Source organism: Pteropus vampyrus, unplaced genomic scaffold (genome assembly GCF_000151845.1).
Source record: "Pteropus vampyrus isolate Shadow unplaced genomic scaffold, Pvam_2.0 Scaffold64, whole genome shotgun sequence".
NCBI classification, from domain to species: domain Eukaryota; kingdom Metazoa; phylum Chordata; class Mammalia; order Chiroptera; family Pteropodidae; genus Pteropus; species Pteropus vampyrus.
The window spans coordinates 5302754-5312862 of NW_011888845.1; the positions used below are offsets into that span (position 1 = coordinate 5302754).

At 30.7% G+C, this 10109-nt stretch overlaps 1 pseudogene; it reads right to left on the reverse strand.

Moving 5' to 3' along the window:
* Positions 1-7804: 7804 nt before the first annotated feature.
* Positions 7805-7923, reverse strand: LOC111740515 (annotated as a pseudogene).
* Positions 7924-10109: the final 2186 nt, after the last annotated feature.

Sequence of the window (10109 nt, forward strand, 5' to 3'; positions counted from 1 at the left end):
TTTGTCCTCCAATAGACTTGATGTAGTTCATTATTTAATATTTAATTTTGGCCCCCAAATTCAAATTTTTTCTACTTTGATCTGAAAAACATTAATTATATTTGTAATGCTGTTGATTCAGAATATAGTCTGAGGTTGCAGTAGAATGTTTGAGTCAACCCAAACACTTTGTTTCCCCAGTCATTGATTATTTACGTATTTAGATATTTATATTTACAAGTTATTTTAGTACACTGAGGTAAATTTGACTGGCACTTTAATTCTTTGTTATGGTATATGGAATAAAATTTACATTTTTCAAATCATTCTATACCATATATATCAAATATACAACATAAAAGTTGTATAATTATATTTTCTCTCTGCAATCCATTAATGTTATCTCATCTGCCTAATCACCAGTGCCAGCCCTTCCACCTCTTTCTTCTTTCTCTAATGTAGAAAATAAAGCCTCTTACACTAGGAATAGTTTATAAATCTCAACTTTTTCTGTGTTTTTATTGTAAAGGTATATGTAACACTAGTGTACATGCCCCTTTGTGATTAGATCTTCTTTGTACTTTTTTAATTTTTTCATTGGGATCATTTGAAACCTGATTGTCAGACTATTTGAAGATCCTTCTATGCATTCATATATATGACACTGAGAGTGTACTGAGGACAGTGTGTTCAACACTCCTGTAGAAATTGCAATAAAGTGTTCTACAAGGCTATTTCTGAAACTCCCATGATTTTTATTTGGTGGGCAGGCATTAGGAGAGAGTTAATGATCAGTTTAGTTCATGAGTAAATTCAGTAAGTTCTCAATGCTCTGTGTGTGAACGAGATGAATTTTGGAGAATTTCCATGGTAGGTATTACTAAGTGCCAACAATGGTTATAGAAATATCTCAAATATGTTACCATAGAATGTATTTTTTTTTAGTTACACATATCCTGAGGAAAAAAACACCTTAGTAAATTAGTCATCATATAGCGCTAAATATTTTTTATTTGTATTATGGAATTGTTTGACATTTTGCAGAATATTTTCAAAATAAATTCTAATTTCTGAATAGTTAATATCATTACATTCTTGTGACAATAATAACAAACCTAAACTATTGAGGCCAAGTCTAAAATTTGACAATAAAACTACATTATTATCATAGAAAAAAAAGAATATGTTTGTCTTTCTATTTTCCATGGTAAAGAAGTATTACACTTCTTGAACCAATTTTGTTTTACTGTTTCAGGTCTTTGAATCATGCAGATAAGCACACATTTACTTTTACCATTACTGAACTTTTTAAAATCTGCTTTGCTGCATGTCTAGCGTTATCCCTTTTTTAAATTTATATTAGGATGCTAATGTGGCTTGTTCATTCTCTCTGAATAGTCTCATAATTTTCTATTCAGTTAATTCTTCTCATTTATGGCTCCAATTTAAGCCCAAAGTAGCAATTTCCCCATTGCTCCTAGATATGTTTAACAATTAAAAATAATTACATGATTTAGATTGAATTAAAGTAGATTTTTTTGCATAGATAACTTTGAACTGTGATAGAATCTATTTTTATAGTAAAATTGGAATTAATGGGCAGAGTTGAGTGAAAGGTAAAAAACCGATATTTCAATTTATAACCCATTTATGCGGGTAAATGGTAAATGGTGAGATGTCTTTCCAAGAACATAGCCTACATCTAATTACAGGAAGCGTTTCAAGGGTACAAAATTATATTGATTGAATGCTTAGTTAAGTATTTTTAGAAACTTAGCAATTGACCAACAATAAATGTTCAGCCCAATAATCAAACTATTAATCACAAAATTGACACAAAACAAGTTCAAGGTATATCTAAGGACTGGAGCTAACCTTAAAATATTCAGAAGGAAGGAAAGAAAATGATCATGATTATGCCAAGAGTATAATGGTGTTTTCAAGGACAATGTTTTGTTAGAAAGATAAGAGACTACAATCCATTAAACATTAACAGTAATGCAATTGAAATGTATCTATCAAAGTAATAAGCTTTAAAATAAGAATGACATATGTGTGTTTGTAGTTGTCTCTGATTCTATCAAACTGTGGACAATTTGGAATAGAAATTGAAAGTTTCTCGTAATCAAGTGAAAATAGCCAAGTCTAGATGTTTTAGATGCATATCCTAAGGTTCAGATATTTAAGAAATTAAACATAAATTAGCAAAATGTTAAAAAGAAAACCCTTTAAGAACTTAAAATATGGATTAGTAGCAACACATATTACTTATTTTAAAGAATTTATGAAAATGTAATTTAGACTAAACCAAAAAAGAATGCTTCTTGATGACATATATTTCTATTTTTCCCAAGAGAAATGTGGAATTCAGGAAAATAAATATATAGAGCTTTAGAAAATTTTACTATTAGCAACTAAGTTAGAGAAGAAAAGGTTATAGGTGTAACCAGGTGGCCAGAAAGGTGGTGAATGCTTGATGGGATGTTCTGTGCAATTAACAACTAGTTAAGGCTGAGGATGCAGAACTGGAAGAAAGCAGCAGCAATTACGTCTACTACTCTTACTGAATTCTTATCTCAGCTTCCAATTATCAAATATTTTCAACTAGACATGTGTTTATTCAATCACTCTTCATTTATTCAGTCAACAAATAAGGATTGAGCACCTACAATGACAGGCACTGTGCTCAAGCCCATGGATATAGCAGGATACATAGCAGACTATAGCCCCATGGATGTGAGCAGGCTCTTGTTCTTACTGGTCCTGTGTTTAGTGTAGACAGTACAAAATGTAACTTACTGCAGACAATGCATTATTGTCATAAAATAGCTAGGAGTTAGGATTCACTTTATCAGTGATTTTTTTTTTTTTAAGCTGGAATTTTTACCGAAATTTTTCCAAAGAAAGAGAGAATGTTAATTCTGTTTCAGAATGAAAGAAAAGCTTCTACAAAATGTTTGATGTGATCAAACTTGGCAAAATTGAACTTCAGAAAGATCAGTGTAGGTGGTATGTAGTAAGTGATGGGGGGTGTAAAGCAGAGTGAGTAGAGCAAGGCCGAATTATATAGGCCCTGGCAGTTAATATTTGTGGGCAATCTTTTAAGCAGGGGAACCATTTTCTAATACAAATTTATTTTTAATCACTGACATGAGTGGAAACATGTTGATTGTGCCTGAAATCCAGTCAAAAAGTATCATCATAAATGGAAATATTCCTGGCCCCACCAGAAAGCCACAGACTTGAGAGTTTAATAAATTGACATTGTATAAACATGGTTGTAGTTGAAAGGGAAGAAATAAATTGAATTCTGAAGTCCTCTTACTCATTAGGAAAAATATAATTTCAAAATGTTCATTGCTTTGTTACTTTCAACAAAAATTGAAATTAATTAGAGGGCATGAAGTAGTGTTTCTCAGCTACATAGACCAATGGAGGTAGCTAGGTCCAGCTAGATTAAGATAACAATACCACATTGAAAATAAGTATCTAAATTAAGGATCAGTGAGACCTTCAGTATTTAAAGGAAGAATTTAACAGTGCCCATGAAGAGAAAGAGGCTCTAAGGGAACTATGCCCACATAACCTCAGGATAATAGAACTCTGGAAAACTGAGACCTTACACGATGAATAAATTAAAAATTAAAATCTACAGGAGCCTATATAAGCTCCTACAGGGGGAAAAAAAAAAAAACAGAATACACAGTAAGAAGAGTTTTAGATAAAGACAAGGGAGAGACCACAATGAGGACAGACCCAAGAAAGATGATTTTTGATAACTACTTTGAACTAACCTACAATGAATGTAAGAGAATATGGCCTTTATGAAAAATAGAAGGTAGGATAAGAAAATGGTATTTAAAATTAAATTAAAACTTAACATATGTGAACACCTCAATAGATATTAAAGGCATTCAATAAAATTAAACATATAACCATGATAAAAACACTTAGCAAATTAGTTGTGGAAGGAATGTGATGAGCAACATATAGAAACAGACAAACACATAGTAAGGAACTGAGAAATGTTAAACCTTTCATTACTTTCATTCATTGTGATAGTAGAGTTCCTATTCAGTGCAGTAAGTTTGGAAAAAAAAAAGAATTTATATGGAATTGCTTAGAAGAAACAAAATGCATGAATTGCTTTAATTAAAAGGATATAGAGGAACATTATTAGAATTAATACTATAATTAGTTTGCTAAGGATCTATATATGAAAATCAATTGCATTTATATATATATTATTACCAGTTTTATAAAATGTAATTTTAAAATATAATTTATAAATATATAAAATACCTACAAATAAGTATCTAATAAATCAGTATAAATAAGAATAATATGCAATATATGTATGAATAACATTATAGAACTTTGTTTAAATATATTAGAGAAAGATATTATGTTTTTGAATAGAGATACTTAATATAACAAAAATGTTTATTTTCCCCAAATGTGTATATGCATAATGATAATAATACACATACAATAACAGTATAATTTAACACATTTCCAGTAAAAATCTCAATAGATTTCTATTTCTTTTGGAAAAGAAAGTCAGATTTGTAAAATGTTACTCTACTAGATAAGAAGACATCTCAAAACTTGCAATAATGAGGAATGTATAGTATAGTGTCAGTACAGGAATAACAACATAGAATGATGGAACAGTAGATGAGCATGATTTACTAAATGGTTCTGAAAAAAAATGATTGTCCTAATAGAAAAAAAAAAAACACAAAATTTTATCTCACACAAAATTCTATCGCACACAAAATCAATTCCAGTTGAATTAAATTGTTAAGAAAGGTAAAATTGTAAAGTTTAGAGAATACATATAATACCCTCTCTATGTCTTCTGGGAAAGGAAGACAAACATATAAAGCTCCAAAAGAATATACAGGAGACTATCTCAGGATAAAAGTAACCCCAGAACTTTAACATAAATTTTAAAAATCATAAATTTGATTATAATACAATAAGAATGTCTTTCTCAAAAGAACCTATACAGAAAATTATAAAACAAGCTACAATTTGTAAAACAATTTGCAACATATATATGGTTATAAAGATCAGATACAAATAAATAGGACAATACAATTTTAAAAAATACTAGCCAAAATATGTACGAAAAGATGCAAATTAAAGTCACAATTAGTTCTGTTATACAAATACTAGACAGGGAAAAATTTTTAATTTAATAATAACAGGTGTTGATAAGGATAAAGAGTAACAGTAGCTCATATACTACTGGTAGAAATGTATGACTTGCTATTGTATAAAGTTGCATACATCCATATTCTAGACATAGAAATACTATTTCTTGCTCTTGCCCATAACCACCAGGAAATATGTACAAGAATGTCTGTAAGAAAATTGTTCTAACACCATAAAACTGAGACAATTTAAATTTTTGTTAACACTAGTAGAGAAAAATAATATAACACTCTAATATAGACCAGTGGAACTGAGTGAACTAGATATAAACATACCTATGTGGATGAATCCTAGAAATGATATTGACTGAAAATAAGTAAGTCATAAATGAATAATACAGTTTACTCTTATTTTTTTATAAGATTTAAAAACAAATTAAACTAAGCATTATGTTGTTTAGGTTAGGGTCAAAAAATAAGTATAAGAATATGATAGGTAGTACTTTGTGGAGGGTCGTGAGGCAGAAAACGGACTGAGGAAAGGCACAGAGGCAACTTCATTGCTGCTGATGTTCTGTTTTAAATCATTAGCAGGCTTACTGTTCTATTATTGAACTTTAGAAGTTAAATATATATTGCATATGGATGTGCCACTGTACTCTTTATCAGTTATTATAAATTATATAATACCTCACTACTCTCACTTGGTTTTTCTGTTAATATGTCATATACTTACAGAAATCTTCATTTTCATTAAATTCTAATGGTCAATTATACAGCTTTGGCTAACCATTCTCACTTTTAATTTTTTTATTAGGCAGTTAGATTAGATATACATCCTCTTACCTCTCAATACTGCAAATAAATCTGTAACTATAAGGTCTTCAAGGGTAAAAATTGCCCCTACCTTTGCCATTATGTAGTTCTTACATAGTACAGTGATTGGTACTGTGTTTCAGAAAAAGTTATGAGTACGTACATGATATAGTGTATGTGCAAACCACACTCTTGAATAAAACTCATAGCTGCGCTAAAATGAAGAACATAAAGCAAAGTGTTTATTTCGCTGCAGTGAACCAAATACATAGGATAGCCCATGGGAAACTGCATGTAAATAGCACTATTATTCTCTTTAGAAATGGTAAAGAATAAAAGAGTAAAGCTATATCTAAGTCAAGAATTATGATGATTACTAATGCTATATTTGGTGCTATTCAATCACTATTCATTTGATAAACTAGATAAATAAGGATGCTAATTTAAATTAATGGCCTAGGAATAATTTTACTTAAAGTAGGTTAATGTCATTCAATAAAGTAGGTTTTATTTTAAAGCATTGTAAAGGATTATAACAGCTTTTCTTTTAAGTGGAAATAATTTTTATTTTTTATTACAAAATCAAGTTAAGTTTGTTGTAACATCCTGAAGATAAACACTGTTCATAACTTGGTTATATCTAGCATATATATGTATATATACTTTTGAATAAACCAAATACTTGATAATACTTATTAAAAATATAAAAATATAACAGGGATCTGTTAAGAGGTAATCATAGAATGTAAAGAGAAAAACAATGCAATTTCAGAATTTAAGATAGCAAGAAACAGGGTAGAGTCAACATTAAGAAAAATGACATCTTATATATATACTTGCAAATTCAACATCCCATTTGGATGTTTATTATTAACGGGAATAAAATTAACATTAAGTTATTTCCTGAAATGCATTGTTTTGTTTATTTCTTCAATTAGTTGGTTACCTGGTTTTAAGCGTCTTGCAAAGATCAGGGATTATTAGTTTTTCCTTTCCAGGACCTAAAAAATTAATTGGTTCCCTTTAAAGCAGTGAAATAGCATGAATCAGTCTAGGATTTTTCAATATGTTCCTTTTATTTTCTGCTTCTATTTTATTCTATGAAATAATCAGATACAACTTGCACTGGTTTCTCAGCTCCCTAACTGTTACGGTTTGATGATAGATTTCAGTTGTCCCTTGTAATGTGAAGGCTTTCCCTCTTGGATGGAGAAAACACTATGGTTTCCTTGGTAGAGATCCATAATAAGCTGGTATCTGCTTCAAAGAGAAACTGTTTCTGACCACGATCCCACTGCTCTTTCACAGCCCAGTTAACCAACAATGATGAAAGTCAGTTAGACAGTGTATACAATATCAAAACATCACATTGTTCACCTTAAATAAATATTATTTTTATGTCAATTGTACCTCAATAAAATTAGGGAAAAGGTCAGTTAGAACTTTTTTTTTCTCTTTTAAAGCACTACAAGAAATTACCTCTTCTCTAATAGAAATTTCACATGGTACAAACCATACATATTTTTTTCTGCCAGAGGAAGATATGTGAATATTGCAAAGTGCTCTCATTTTCTGTTTTGTTAAATGAGATCTAAATTATCTTCTGGAAAGAGCTGTCAGTGGCTGCAGTATCCCCTGCTAAGAGCAATGAAGAGCATTTATCAAGTTTTTCTCTTCCCATGGCAAATCTTCAAATATAATTTCCCCAGTTTAAAAGTAGGATTGTTTTAGCATTTCCTATAATGCTGCCTCATATTTTTTCCATTTTTGTAAATAGCAATCCAGTTTATTCTTTTCCACCTTCTCCACATACCAATGAGAGTCATCTTTATTTTTAAATTTTTTTTTAACGCCTACAGCGCCTGGTCTTCCTAGGTGGTCTCCCATCCAAATACTAACCAGGCCCGACCCTGCTTAGCTTCCAAGATCAGACAAGATTGGGAGTGATCAGGGTGGCATGGCTGTAGACTATATTTTTTTATTACTATGAAAACAATACATTTAAATAATTTAAATTGTCCAAAAGAGTATTAAAAGTGATTATCTCTCCCACCCTAGGTTTTTATTTCCATTCCCCCTAATTCTTTCTTATATACTCTTCCTAAAGCTGTGTGTGTATACGTGTGTGTGTGTGTGTGTGTGTATTTATAGTCTCTTTTTTTCTACGTGAGAACATACTATAAACATGACTCTATTTGTTTTGTGCCCATCTTAATTTATAAAGATGACTGAGTGACAAAATAGAGAGGTCAATGCCATTGAAAGAAAAGTGTACTGTTACTGAGAGTTCCCCAGAAATGAGGGACAAGCCTAGTCACTTAAGGCCACAAGAAGAGCACCAGGTTTTGGTCAGAAAGCAGAAGGCAGGCAATGCGGAGAATGCTTAGGCCGCTGCTTTTATTGGTTTTTCCTCAGGAAAGGCAAGTTTGGGGAAGGGTAAACAGTTTAATATTGGCTAGTTTTAATAATTTTGGCAAACTTCAGGCTACAAGAGTGCTCTCTAGTTGCCTAGTTCCTGGCCCCTGGATAATTAAGGCAGAGGACTATTGCCTCCTGGGGTATACAGGCCAGACAGAGGAGGTATGGATCTGGATTGGTTAGTTGGCACATCAAAGGTATGCTCCTGGCTGAGCCTTTTGCTATTTATAAGAATTAACTAGTCTCTCCCCAGCCAGAAATGTTTTAAAATGTTAAGTATCATAATATAGAGAAAAATAAAAATCATGTTAATACACTGTTCTTTAATGTTCTCATTTAATAATAGTTAGAGATTTTTTCATATTTGCACATATAGATCTACTTTTTTCTTTTTAATAGCCACATTGTTTTTCATTTTATGGATATTCTACGATTTATTTGCATTCCCATGATGATAAACTTGTTGGTTGTAGTTTTTTTTTTTGCTAGGAAAAAATAATGCAGCAATTAAAATATCACTCACTATATATTTACATATACATAAAAATGAATCTGCAAAATAAACTCCTAAAAATAGAAAAATATGTGCTTTTAAATATGAAATCAATATTGGCAAATAACTAAGTTCCAAAGGGAGGGTAACAGTTCAATTACCCCCACCAGCAACGGCATAAGAGATCAAGATTCTGTAAAGCCTCACTATTACTTTTTGAAATTCATCAAAGTTTTGAATCTTGCCAATCAAATGTGTAGGAATTATAAATATTAAATTATGGTTAAGAATGAGCAATTTTTCATGTTTATAAGATATTCATATTTCTTTCTGTATTTCTCTATGTTCTGGCCTTTCATTATTTTTTCTATTGGCTTGTTAGTCTGTTTATATTGATTCTTTCCGTTATATATAGGAAATGGAAATTAAAGTTTTATTTAATTAAATTTATTAATGCTTTACCTTTGGCTTCTGGTTTTGTGACTAAATTTTGAGAAGATTTTCCTTGTTCCAAGATTTTTTTAATATTCATATTGTCTTTCTGTGCCATCATGGTTTTACTGTATTGCTTACATTAAAATCTTTAATTCAACTGGAAATCATTTTGCTGTAAGGACACATCTAGTGGGAATGCAAGCAGGAAAATAATAGGGCTTAATTATAATCTTTGGAGATATCAAGGATAATGCAAGGGAATATGGCCACAGTGGACAGACCATATGGATAGGAAGAGAGGCAAAGAAACAGGGATGATGGAAGTTGCTATGAAGGGCAAAAGATAACAGAACATGAATAAGGAGCACAAGGATATCCTTCAAGTCAAAATCAGATTTTGATATATGAGGAAGACATCTTTAACTATTTTCCTCATATGACATTGGCTCTACCAAATACCATTCCAATTATAATAAAACATTTCAGATCCCATTGAGTGTTGTATTATGGTATTAATTTTATGCAACATTTCTCCTCAAAAAATAAAAGGTGGGATAAATAAATTTCATAGGAGCATACCAAAAAACCCACTTTACCTGGCTAAATATCTTTCCAGTCTTCCAAACTTAAATGTGTTACATAAATAAAACAGCACCTCATTTTTTTTGGCAGCCTCAAGAGCATATTCTAAATAATTATTTTGAAAATTAAACAATTAAAGCATGCAAAGTGTGACTCTTTTCATCTTCTCTTGCTTTTTTTACACAGAATATACAGCTCATTAACAAAAGTTTTCTTACAACCATCAA